General features: G+C 37.4%; 1 protein-coding gene across 3 annotated transcripts in view; it reads right to left on the bottom strand.

Moving 5' to 3' along the window:
* Positions 1-13,172, bottom strand: part of ATP6V1A (ATPase H+ transporting V1 subunit A) — a 58,730-nt gene extending 45,558 nt beyond the window's left edge. Inside the window, exon 1 of one of the 3 annotated variants that reach the window (XM_025874485.2) lies at positions 12,966-13,172. The gene's annotated coding sequence lies outside the window, so the exon portion shown is untranslated. Of the gene's footprint in view, positions 1-2,243; positions 2,362-12,098; positions 12,241-12,965 lie in introns of those variants that run through there. The other 2 variants (XM_073893486.1, XM_073893491.1) reach the window with 2 other exon arrangements.
* Between the last annotated feature and the right edge of the window lie 602 nt (positions 13,173-13,774).

The following is a 13,774-nucleotide window of genomic DNA, read 5'->3' as shown; positions in this document are numbered from 1 at the left end:
GTGATCTGGGGATTATTAGTTTAAGCCACACACTGGGTGTAGAGATTACTTAAAAATAATAAGATCTTTCTATGATGAACATATACTACTTGGTTAAAAGTTTTTAAAACAATAAAAGTTAGTTTAAAAAAATAAGATCTTTAAAAAATACCTTAAAATAAAAACAATTTAAAAAAGAAATGAAAGCTTATGTCCAAAGACTTTTATATGGATGTTTATAGCAGCTTTATTCATAACAGCCAAAAAGTGGAAAGACAACCCTAATATTTATCAACAGATGAATGGATAAACAAATCGTGGTATAGTTATACAGTGGAATAGTACTCAGCAATGAAAAAAAAATGAAACACTGAAACGCTTAACAACCTGGAAAAAATCCCAAAATAATTATGGTAAGTAAAAGGCAGACCAAAAAAAATGGTTCTATTTAGGTAAAATTTGAGAAAATGCAAACTAACCTACAGTGACGGAAGAAAGATCAATGGTTGCTTAGAAATGCATAGTGGGGAGGTATGGAAGGAAGGGATCACAAGGAAGCATGAGAAAAAACCTTTTGGAGGTAATGACATGTTCACTATATTGATTGCAGTGATGGTTTCACAGGTATATACATACATCAAAACATCAAACTGTACAGTTTAAATATGTGTATGTCAATTATACCTCAATAAAACTATTTTTTTCAAAAGCACAAAGTATTAGCAATATGACTCCTATAGGGCATAAATGCTTACATAGTATATATCACATTCGTTTTTGTTTTTACTTGTCAACTAATAGTTATAGGAGACAACATGGCTTATGAAACTCATAAGAGAATCTTAACCCCAGGAACATCACAGGGGGAACCATCAAAAACAGCCAAACAGGTTTTTGTCTGTTTCTTTAAAATGAATTTACGTGGCTCCTGATAAGGCTGTATGAGCACACTTCAATACTGTCAAGTTCAGCAAATCCTGAGAATACTTAACAGCTCAGGAATACAGAAGTCAGATATGCCTTTAAAGTACTTACTCATCTATGTTTTCAGAACAGGACTTAATGGCAATATCTTGGATGAGGATCTGGGAAAATCTTAACCCTATCTTGAATGAATTTTTGAAACATGAGGTATAGAAAGGTTTGCCTTCCAATACAAAGGTTAAGCTCTAATATTTTGGATATCAAAGTTGCTATGGTTCAATGACTCATTCAGAGGATAAAGGTAGAGGGAGAGTTATTGTCTATTGTTTTATACTGCTCTAGTTTGAAGTAGAAATAGTTCACAATAAAGAACTGATAGCCTGTTTATCTCTGCCTCTTTATAGGTATTTCCCCCACCCTCGTTATCCAACAGTATCTTTGGGTGAGGATGAGATCATATTTAAAACACACACATACACACACCCTGCTGAACAATAGCAAGTACTATAAATCTGCATTCAAGTACTGTAGGTACATTCGAGCACTGGAGGTACACTAAGCTGGGACCTGAGCAGATTCTGTATTTTGTCTGTTTTGGATCACATTAAAGAATTTGGTGTCAGTCAGCCTCCTTTTTGAATTAATGATAATTTTTTCCCTTTCTTGAAACCAATGAGACAGAGGACACTGAGCAGAAGTATATTTAAAACAATCTGTGGTTGGGGCACCTGGGTGGCTCGGTCTTAGTTAAGGTGTGCCTTTGGCTCAGGTCATGATCCCAGGGTCCTGGGAAAGAGCCCCTGTCGGGCTCCCTGCTCAGCGAGAAGGCTGCTTCTCCCTCTCCCACTCCCCCGGCTTGTGTTCCCTCTCTCGCCGTGTCTCTCTCTGTCAAATAAATAAATAAAATCTTAAAAATAAATAAATAAATAAATAAATAAATAAATAAAACAATCTGTGGATGTTGTGACTCAGCTGAATAAACCCCCCTTCATTGCCCAATTCTTCATTACCTAAGACCAGGACTTACTGATTACTGAAAACCCATTTTCACAAGAAAATACATAATTATTCATACATCTAGCTATCACATTCACAGTGGTCTTATTAATTGGCAATCTGATTCCCTATTTAATTATTTGAAAGCACTTACATAACTGTTTTGGTACATAAAATTGGCAACTTTCACAATTATTAACGATCATAGCATTTTACTCTTTTAATAATATACATTGACAATTGTAGCATTTTGCTTTCAATGGTACACATTCAAACTTCAATTTATAGCATTTCAACGCATAAATCACATAAGCAACACTGCAAATCATAACAAGAATACTTACCATTATTTGAAAGTAACAAGAAGTCCAAATGTCATACTTTGTTCTTACACTGACATTGCTACACTGAGTAGATACGATGGGTAGCCTATGCTATCACAAGATGGTAGATCACTCATAATTCACAGATGCTAGAAATGTTCAAGGCTCAGCTTCCCAAAGACTCAAGCTAAATGATTTGGCAGATTTCAGCACAATATTGAGGACAAATCTGAACTTTTGTGCATTGCTAAATTGGAGAGTAATTTGGCCATACCCACCAGATTTCAAAATATACATATCCTTTGACCCAGTTTTTCTATCTCCAGGAATTTCCTTAATGTGTACAAAATGTCCTATTATCAAAATATTATAGCCTGTTTCCTATAGCAAAAGTTTGTAAACATCCATTACTATGGAGACTAGTTAAATAACTTGTCATACTATAAATAGCTGTAATACTCGGCAATATTAAGATAGACTCTGGAAAGAGAGGCCCTGGATTCAAATCCTGAGTCCTATTATGAATTGTGTGACATTGCTGGGCATTTAACCACCCCATGCCTGATTTGCTTCATTTATGAAATGGGGACAAAAACAGCACCTATTTCATAAGGTTTCTGTGAGGCTTCCATGAATGAATACAACTAAAACATTAAGAAAAGTGCCTGGATCAGTAGTAAACTCTGAATAAATATTACATATGATGATGATGACACATTAGTACAATTGAATACTAGACTATTATTTAAAAGAATGATGTAGCTTTAACTGTACAAATGTGGAAAGATCCCCAAGATAACATTGCTAAGTGAAAAATGTAATGTCCAGAACAATGTGGAGAGGTATTACCTTTGTGAAAAAAAAATTAGGATTGAGAGAGGAGAAAATAGACACATATAAGTACATAATTTTTACTGCATTTGTACATGTATTATCCATTCAACTTGATTAAAAATATTATTGAATGATTCAATGAGTGCTAAAACAAGCCAAGTAATAAAATTACTATACATACCTAACTGAACAAAGAGCACAGTAACTAAATAATAATGGTAAATATTTATATAGATCTTATTATGTGCCAATAATTAATCACTTTTCTTATATAATTCATTTAATCCTCACAACACTTAAAAAGTAAACACTCTTATTATCTTTATTTTAAAGCTGAGAAAAATTAAGAAAGATAAAAGCAACTTCCCCCAAAGTCACACTGCTAGGAAGTAGCAGAGCCAGGATGTGACCCAGTCTATCTCCAATACTTATGCCTTTAACTATGTTAAAGTTAACATAGTTATATTATGCTATGTTGCCTCTCAATACTGCTTGAAAATTACTTGTTATTTACATATACCCCAATTCTTTTCAAAAAGAAATTTGTATGTGTTGTGATAAAGAAATATATACCATCAAGTTAATAATAATGGTAATGAAAAGAGGAAAACAAAAAAGATAAACATGAGAAACGAATACAGATGCTTTAAACATGCAACAAATCCAACTCTAAAGCATCTGCCTTTTTTTTTTTTTAAGATTTATTTATTTGTCAGAGAGAGAGAGAGCACAAGCAGGGGGAACAGCATAGGGAGAGGGAGAAGTAGACTCCCCACTGAGCAGGGAGCCTGCTACGGGACTCGATCCCAGGACTCTGGGATCATGACCTGAGCGGAAGGCAAATGCTTAACCAACTGAGCCACCCAGCTGTCCCTGACATTTTCTATTACAGCCTTGAATGATATATTAACTTCAGTCTCTTAAAAGGACTGAAATAAAGTATTAAATAATTGTCAATACTTTTAATTTTGCCTCTTTAATAGACCTTATTTGAGGGGCATCTGGCTGGCTCAGTGGGTAGAGCGTGTGACTCTTGATCTCATAGTCATGAGTTCAAGGCCCATGATGGCCGTAGAGTTTACTTAAAAAAAAAAAAAAAAGATATTCTTATTTGAAGGTTTCCTAAGGAGAGTTACTCATGTATCTAGTTTTTTGGGTTTTTTTAATTAACTAAAACTCAAATGTGGACTTTTCCTTATTCTGATTTTGTCATATGATTAAGTCAGGTGATATACCCCGTATTTGTGCAATATGCTCTGTATCTCCCAGGCATAAAGAATTTCTGGAAAACTTAATATCTACACCAAAAATAAAAGGTATATTTGCAACCCAGTCTGGTAATGCCTAGCATTTCCCTGCACATTTTTTTTTAAGATTTTATTTATTTGACACAGAGAGAGAGAGAGAGAGAGAGAAAGAGCACAAGCAGGGGGAGTAGGAGAGGGAGAAGCAGGACCCTAAGATCATGACCTGAGCGGAAGGCAGACACAACCGACTGAGCCACCCAGGTGCCCCTCCCTGCACATTTTTAATGGCAATTTCTTACTGAATACACAATGGTTACCACCTATACAAAATTAAGAAGTTATGGAGTTATCAAAATAATTTATACACTTTCCCCTCTGACATAAGAATAAATGAGTCAAAAAATATTTCAGATAATTGCCATTTCTGGTCATTTCCAGTGGTATTTTCCTCCTTACTAATTCCTTTTTTGCCCTACCAGAACGTTTATTTTTTTTTATGTCAATGGTTTTGTTTTTTGTAATTACAGAAACACTATGTTCATTATAAAAAATAAAAAGACAAAAATCTAGAAAAGTGTAAGGACAAAAGTAAAAATCACCTGAAATCCCCATCCAACCACTCTGAGATGGCTACCAAACATTTTGGTGACTATCTTTTCCTGCAATTCATCTCGTATAGACATGCGTAAACAGTTTTACATGCATATGTTATTGAGGGTACTCTTTTTTCTTTCCTTCTTTTTTCTCTTGCTTATTTCCTCCTTCCAATGTTAACAACTGTTTAAGCATACACAAAACTCAAAAGTGTTTTTTCAACTGTTTTACAAAAATGGGATCTCATTACATACATTTCTCTAACTTTGCCTTTGTCACGTAAGATACATGATGGAGATCCTTTCAACTCATCAGTATAGATTTAACTCCTATTTTTTAGTAACTTGAAAGATATTCTATGATATGCCTGTGCCACGATTTATACAATGATACTCCTATCGACAGACATTCCCTTTGTTCCCAGGTTTTGCTGCTATAAAACATTGCTGGAATCAACATTCAGGCAAATGCTCGCCTTACTTTTTTTTTTTTTAAGGTTTTATTTACATTTGAGAGAGAGAGTGCACAGGAGCGGGAGCGGGGCAGAGGAAGAGGGAGAAGCAGACTCCCCACTGAGCAGGGAGCCCGACAAGGGGCTCAATCCCAGGACCCCGGGATCATGACCTGAGCCCAAGGCAGACACTTAACCAACTGAGCCACCCAGGTGCCCCACCTTGTCTTTATTTCTAAGGAAAAGACGCCACAGAGAGGGACTGCTGGATGGAAGAATATATATTTTCAATATTAACAGATACTGCCTGATTGTTTACTAAAAAAACTGTAACAATTCACATCTCCACTAACATCCTATGAGAAAATCCTTTACCGCAGATCCCTACTAGCAGTAGGTATACCACTTAATTTTTGCTAGTCAGAAAAGAATATTTCATTGTTAGCATATCGATTACTAGTGAGGTTTTTAATTTTTTTTAAAGATTTTATTTTATTTATTTGACAGAGAGAGACACAGAGAGAGCAGGAACACAAGCAGGCTTTCTGCTGAGCAGGAAGAGGGAATGGGAGAGGGAGAAACAGGCTTCCCCATGAGCAAGGAGCCCGAGGCGGGGCTCTGGCCCAGGACCCTGGGATCATGACTCCAGCTAAAGGCAGACGCTTAACGACTGAGCCACCCAGGTGCCCCAACTAGTGAGGTTTTATGTCTTTTTTTTATGTTTGTTGAATGGATTTCTCTTCTATGAAGTTCTGATCACACGTTTATCTATGTTTCTATTGTATGAACTTTTACTTAATATGTAATAGTTCTTACCAAATGTTAACTCTTTAGCTGTTATACATATTTCAAACACTTTTTTTTCCAATCTGCCTTTTGTCCTTTATCTTTGCCTTTGAAAACTACTACATCTAGACTGTATGTACAAAGAAAATTCAGGGGATTGGTATTTCAAATATTTTATTGTTTACATTTATGCTTTTAATCCCTCTGAAATTATTTTGTGCCTATGCTGCAAAGCAGCAGCTCCATTTTATTTTCTTCTAGGCAGATAAGTTGTATCAGTTACATTTACTATATATGTGCCATTTTCTCCCAGTGGATTGAAATAGAGCTTTGTCATGTATTAAATTCCTTTATATGCTGGGATTTACTTCTGCTTTTAAAATTTTGCTGTGCTTATATAAGCCTAAAAATACATCTGCAGTGATAAAATTAAATAATTTATTTAGTTATCTGGATAAATTGAAACATTTTCACTTAAGACATTCAGATAATTAAGAAATCATTATTTAAATCTCTTAATTCTCCATATCAAATTAAAAAAAAAATTTTGCTGCCCAAAGCAATGACTATTGATTGTAGAAATTCACATACACAAAAGGAAGAGTAATAAATTCTAAATCTTTCTTTAATCTCTTAACCTAGAGATAATCACTTATTTTGATACATTTCCTTCCAACTTTTCCAATATCATGCTCTTTCTTCAATTTTACAAATATTTTCCAAATTAATTAGTCTTCTCCATTTTACTTTTAAATAAACACTCCTTTTTTATTAAAGAAATAACTAAAACAAAACATGAAGTCTGGTTGTTTTTCATTGCTCAAATACATCTGGAGCTCTTTTGCATCATACCAGGCATTATCCATTTTATTTTCAATGAAATATGCTTAACTATTTTTCAGAAAAGAAACAAAACATGACATGTTGTAGGCATAATTTTTAAAAAGGTTTATCACTGGGGCACCTGGGTGGCTCAGTCAGTTAAGTGACTGCCTTCAGCTCAGGTCATGATCTCAGGGTCCTGGGATGGAGCCCCACCTCGGGCTCCCTGCTCGGCAGGAGGCCTGCTTCTCCCTCTCCCACTCCCCCTGCTTCTGTTCCCTCTCTTGCTGTCTCTCTGTCAAATAAATAAATAAAATCTTAAAAAAAAAGGTTTATCACCCAAAAAACAATATTATAGAGAGCATTAAGATTCAAAACTGAAAATTTTTTGATACCAAAAAAATAGCACAGGTTAAATCTGAAAATACCTATGAATACTAATTTTTAAAAACAGTCTAATCATGGTTGTAAAATTTATTAAATAGAGCTAACTATAAACAGATATAAAGGGGAATTTTAAATAAATTAGTCATAGATAATTTTATTCACAGTAGTTAGCTAATTTTAAAAACAGCTTTGATAGTTTCAAGTAAAAATAAGTCTATACTGTGAATATATATATCCATTCCAGTTCATAAATACATACACACAAAAACATATATATGTATATATATGTATTTACTATATATACAATATGTATATATTATATGTATAAAAGAATACACTCATACAAACCAGAGTCACTTTCATTTCACAATAGGAAAAAACAGAATTGTAATACTTTTAAAGTTTCTACAGAAGGAAGTTAAATGGAAAACAATGACCACAATTTATTTCACCAAAATATAGAAGTTGACATTACATTCAATAAAATCCTCATAAAATCTTTCCTTAGAACAAATGAGTATGAGTAATAAATTTTTCAGGATTAAAGTGAAACATAAACTCATGATAACTATACTTTACTGTTTAATTTACTGGTATTTTCCAATATAAAACCACTAATTTTTGTGAATCATGAATTTAGAAGGAAAAATTTTTTACTGCAGCTCATGTCCCTGTTATATTCTCTACATTCCCCTGTCTACTTCATATGAGGACAAAAATGAGATATGACATGTAAAATAAAAGGCAAAATTTTTAAACATAAGCATAAACTCAAAAGTCCCTGCTCTATAGCTCTGTACAATTTTAATACATTTCTATAACCCACTATAGGGATAAAAATTTAGAAAGAGAAGAACTACCTCCTTAAATTGATTCCACATATTAATAATCATAAGCTTTGGAAAATCTATATAAAAATATTAAGTCACTGCAGTTGCCAAAATAATGGGACTTATGTTGATATTTCTCAGCTTCTATTGATAAATGTTTTAGAATCTTTGCTACAAGTGCATTTTTCTAGTTCCTCTATTTTTTGGTAATAACCTCAACAAATTCTATTTCTTTCTCTATATCCCAAACCTGTTCCTCAATTTTATAGGACGCCTTAAGTGTCCTTTAAAAATTCAGTATATAGGAGGTGCATGGGTGGCTCCATCAGTTAAGTGGCTGCCTTCGGCTCAGGTCATGATCCCAGGACCCTGGGATCCAGCCCCACATTGGGCTCCCTGCTCAGCTAGGAGCCTGCTTCTGCCCCTCCCCCTAGCTCAAGCTCTTTCCGCTCCCTTGTGCGCTCTGTCTCAAATCTTAAAAAAATTTTTTTCAGTACATAAAACCAAACCAGATAGGAGTAAAGTTAACAAAAATTTACGAAGTATGTACTAGGCTCCCTGTATTCATGATATAATTTATAATTTAATAGCACCTATGGGATAAACTTAAATATGAGAAAATTTAAGTTTAGATTAAATAAACTGTCCAAGGTCACACAGCCTAAATAAGTGGTAGGGCCAGAACCTGAACCCAGGTCTGTATGATTGGGAAATCTATTCTCATAAAATCTACAGTATATTGCTTTACATTTAAATACCACTTAGTTTTTAAAATACTTTCACATAGATTACTTAGGGTTTATCTCACTTGAACTCACAATACCCTTGAGAGGAAGATTCTCAAGTATCAAATCCTAAGCCTCCACTCCCAACTTTACTTTAAAAAGCATGTAACTAAAGTGGCAAGGCTGAACACTCATCCTCTGATTTTTATTCTAGTGCTGTATCACTTGTAGCCTACATAGAGCCACATTTTTTTTAAATTTTATTTTATTATGTTATGTTAATCACCATACATTACACCATTTTTTTTTTAAAGATTTTATTTGACACAGAGAGAGCGACAGCGAGAGAGGGAACACAAGCAGGAGGAGTGGAAAAGGGAGAAGCAGGCCTCCTGCGCGTAACAGGGAGCCCGATGCGGGGCTCGACCCCAGGACCCTGGGATCATGACCAGAGCCAAAGGCAGAAGCTTAACGACTGAGCCACCCAGGCGCTCCACATCATTAGTTTTTGATGTAGTGTTCCGTGATTCATTGTTTGCGTATAACACCCAGTGCTCCATTCAATACGTGCCCTCTTTTAATACCCATCACCAGGCTAACCCCCACCCCCCTCCCCTCTAGAACCCTCTGTTTCTCAGAGTCCATAGTCTCTCATGGTTCATTTCCCCCTTCAATCAACTCCCCTTCATTTTTCCCTTCCTAGTATCTTTTTTTTAAACATAAAATGTATTATTTGTTTCAGAGGTACAGGTCTGTGATTCAACAGTCTTACACAATTCACAGTGCTCACCATAGTACATACCCTCCCCAATGTCCATCACCCAGCCAACCCATCAGAGCCACATTTTGACAACTCACTCTTCTTCCCTTCTCTTCCATATTTGGATGATAACCATACCTGCTAGTAAACATATACGCTGTGAAAATAAGTTGATCACTGCATTAATAAATTCTACGTTTCTGTCTATCCATGATTTGGATGGTTATTATTACCAATTTATATTTGAAAACTAATACCTAGTACACAACTTTAGAAGGAGCTATGATTTTTTTTTTAAGATTTTATTTATTTATTTGACAGAGAGAGACACAGCGAGAGAGGAACACAAGCAGGGGGAGTGGGAGAGGGAGAAGCAGGCTTCCCGCGGAGCAGGGAGCCCGATGCGGGGCTCGATCCCAGAATCCTGGGATCATGACCTGAGCCGAAGGCAGACACTTAACGACTGAGCCACCCAGGCACCCCAGAAGGAGCTATGATTTTTAAGAGGTTTAAAACTAGTTTAACCTTCCTAACCGTCAAACATTCATCCAATAAATAAATAAATAAAATTTACTAAAGACTCATCAGGTACTTCAGCATCCTGGTTCTAAAGACAACAGTAGAGTCACTATCCTTGAACTCCTAGAAGCTTTATGGTTTACTAAGGAACAGCCCAGCCAACAGTAATCAAATACAATGTGCTAGAAGTGAAAATAGAAGAACAGAAAATACTGTGTGTACTATAGGACTAAGGGGCTAGTTCTGCCAATAGGGGGACAAAGCATTTTTGGTGGTGCTGATAATCTATAAAGGCAGAGAAATGTTAAGAAAGACTTCGACCTCAGAGTAAGCAGTATCAGGGACCTTAACACAAAAACTCTTGTGGGTCAATCACTGTTGGGACTATAGCACAATTCCCCAATGAATGTTAAGGTTTTTCCATGTACTACTCATAAACCGATAAAAAGCTAGTTTCAGGGGCGCCTGGATGGCTCAGTCAGTTAAGTGTCCGACTCCTGATTTTGGCTAGGGTCATGATCTCAAGGTTGTGGGATCAAGCCCCAAGCCTCGGGCTCTGCGTGCTCAAGCGTGGACTCTGCTTAGCCTCTCTCTCTGCTCCTACCCCAGCTCTCTCTATCTCTAAAATAAATAAATAAAATCTTAAAAAAAAAACAACAAAAAAAGGCAAACTAGTTTCAGAAATGGCTTTCTAGCTTCAAATCACTTGTGTATGAATTATGCATAATGTTAAAGCTCTTTTTTACACTCAACTTTAATAGCAACTTAGTCCAATTCCTGTTGCTAATTTCATTAGTGGTCTAAGCTACTGCTTTCAGAGTTCCCTAAAATTGGGGAAATTGTGAAGTAAAACTGCAGACTCATTCACAACCTCTTTCATATTGACATCTTCCCCTCTAGGATTCAATGCTCTTTAGCTGGTTTTTCTCTTTCCTACTTTGGTCTCACCCAGACAGGACTGGTTTGGACTTCCAGAGCTTTTAAAAAATGTGGCTTATTTGGTGGAATGTCACCTGGCCAATGAAGCAACACTGCTTATGTTTTTCTCTCCTCTAGAGATCAGAGAACGTCACTCTGGAGCAAACTAATGGATGAAACTATATTTATTTTGGTAGCAGGCAGGGCTACATAAACATAGTGGTCTTGTTTATTACATAGGGAAAGCAAGAAACATTTTTAAAGTTATGTTTTCTATCAAGGAGCATCAATAGGTCAGTTTTTCTATTTTGAACTTACTATAAAAATATTTTGTTAAATATTACACTAGAATTTTAACCTTTTGTTCCCCTTAACAAAATCAGTTTATTGTAGAGAATTTGGATACAGAAAAACAAAAACAAATCAGTCACATCCACTACTCAAAGATAAAGAATTCCATCTTCCTCACTTTTCAGCCGTCTTTCTAATGGATTCTTTTATTTCGTTGGCTAGAAAACTACAAGGTTTAACAGAGGATATGACTTTACAGATTTAAAAAAAGTGTAATTTAAATTTTAAAGATCATAATTTCTGTAAGACCTTTCAATTTAAAAGAACCAGGGGACTTTCTGAGTTTGCAGTATAAATAAAAGAGTTTAACCCCAAACTGAAAAACACTCTTCCCTAAAGCACATTGTTTAGGGTCAAAACACTGGTTACTACATTATATATGAAGTGGGAGTACATTGGGCTGGGCAAAAACCTAAGCAAAATAATTCTGTATTTACACAAAACACTATTCATCAAAATCTGAAGAAATCACTTGGAGTTGTACAAATTGGAAGGCTAAGGAATAATATAAGTGCTACTTAATATAAATTTACCACTGGTCAAGGAATTGATTGGGAACAGCAATTAAGTAGGATTTCACGCAGAAAGGACAAAAGAGAATGTCAAAGGCAGAAAATATGAAGTAAAAGATATCTTGACTTAAACTTCTTACCTCTAAATTTAAGGTCAAATTGGTTTCATTTTATTTCCAGCCCAATCAGTTTCTTAAGAATTACTTCCCTGTCGGGGAACCCAGTCACTTTTCCATAAGCTAGTCTGGGTCTCCAGCAGAGCACGAAACCGCAACACCATCATCTTTCAACGCCTCCCCATTCAATTGAGACTGTCGCATTACCAACACCTCCTGTTTTGAAGCCAATACATCTTTATTCTTTCAACTGTTTTCCCCCTTCCTCCACCATAAAATCAGAGAAAGGTAAAAGGCCTGTTTTTACCCTTCCAGGCCCAACCAAATTCTGTGAACATCTACAGAACGCCTCACACAGGGAGGTCAGATTAAAAACTCCGAATTACTGAGAAAGCGCATTCGGAGCAAGCTTTACAGTGACTCCGCAGTGAGGGCCACATCAGTGACATTCTCTCCCAAGCCTGTCTCACCGGAGACGCCTCTGCCTCCAGGGTTTTTCCTACCTCCCAGCTTCCCAGCCCAAGGCTGAAGACTGAGCAGGGCCTCTGCAAAAGAATGGGCTTTGGAGAATAAGACCTGGAGACTACTGCGGACCCTGAGAAATGGCTGAACCAAACCCACTACCCGAAGCCCCAGACTCCGAATAGGGAACCATAATGGCCGCACTCACCCCCAACCCCGGGAAAGGTGGACGTCTCACCCCTAAGTGGCGGGGGCGACCACAGTGGGTGAAGCGAGGGTCAGAACTGGAAAAAAGAGCTCCTAGCCAGTGCAGGATGACAGCGGGGAGGAAGCCCCGGACAACGGAGGCCGCCGTTCACACTTTCTCTTCTCTTCCCACCCACTCTCCTATTCCCACCAGTCGCCGGTTACCGGTCGCCGCTCACCTACCGGGTCGCGAGGTGCAGAAACAGTACCGATCACGGACCAGAGGCTCTGTCACTGCGGGAGGGGAAGTCTTCAGCTGCAGAAGGGGGCGGGCCTAGACAGTCACGTGACCCCGAGCTCCGCCCTGCCGCCCCCAGGCGGGCGTGCTGCGTTTCGGGGACCTGTATTTTTGCGAATCGTTTTAACATTAACTTTATTGCGATGAAATCAGAGAAAAACAAAAATTTCACAAAGATTGTGTCGTAAAGTGTAATGTAGAGGGCGTGCGTGAAATGGGTTAAAGTGCATTGCTAAGGAAGTGACGTTTATGCTATGGTCTAGGGACCGGAAATGGCGACGACGTTGTCCACAGTGGCCCGCCGGTAAAATACCAGGCTGAATCCCAGGCAATCACATGATCTCAAAACTTGGATCGTGCTGGACAGAAGCCAAGTTATCCGGCCGATTGTTAATTACGTTGGTCTTAAAAAAACATCTCATTTGTTTGAGTATGCCACAGATTTCTTATAAAATCTTATTAGGAGACAGCGTTTGAAGGTCATTCTGGAAACTACCAACTGGAAGAACAGGACCGGGTCGGGGAAGATTGATCTTGCTAAAATTGGAGAAGAGAGGGAGGGGTGGAAAAATCCAGATTTTACCGCCAGGGCCTACCGAGCAAGCCCCACAAGTACTGTCGTAAGGGATGGGAGGAGAAAGATGACGCCAGAGGCCACAGTCCAGTAGAAAAATGGAGGCCCTGAAGTGGAGGGGGAAGGGTGCGCGGAGGCCAGCAGTGCGGCTGCGCGCGAGGCGGCCGGCGCGCCGGCGCG

Source organism: Callorhinus ursinus, unplaced genomic scaffold (genome assembly GCF_003265705.2).
Source record: "Callorhinus ursinus isolate GAN/ISIS: 27379988/994484 unplaced genomic scaffold, GSC_fseal_2.0 scaffold1, whole genome shotgun sequence".
Lineage (NCBI taxonomy): Eukaryota > Metazoa > Chordata > Mammalia > Carnivora > Otariidae > Callorhinus > Callorhinus ursinus.
The sequence above is the reverse complement of the archived record's forward strand: the minus strand, read 5'-3'. Positions and strand labels throughout refer to the sequence as shown.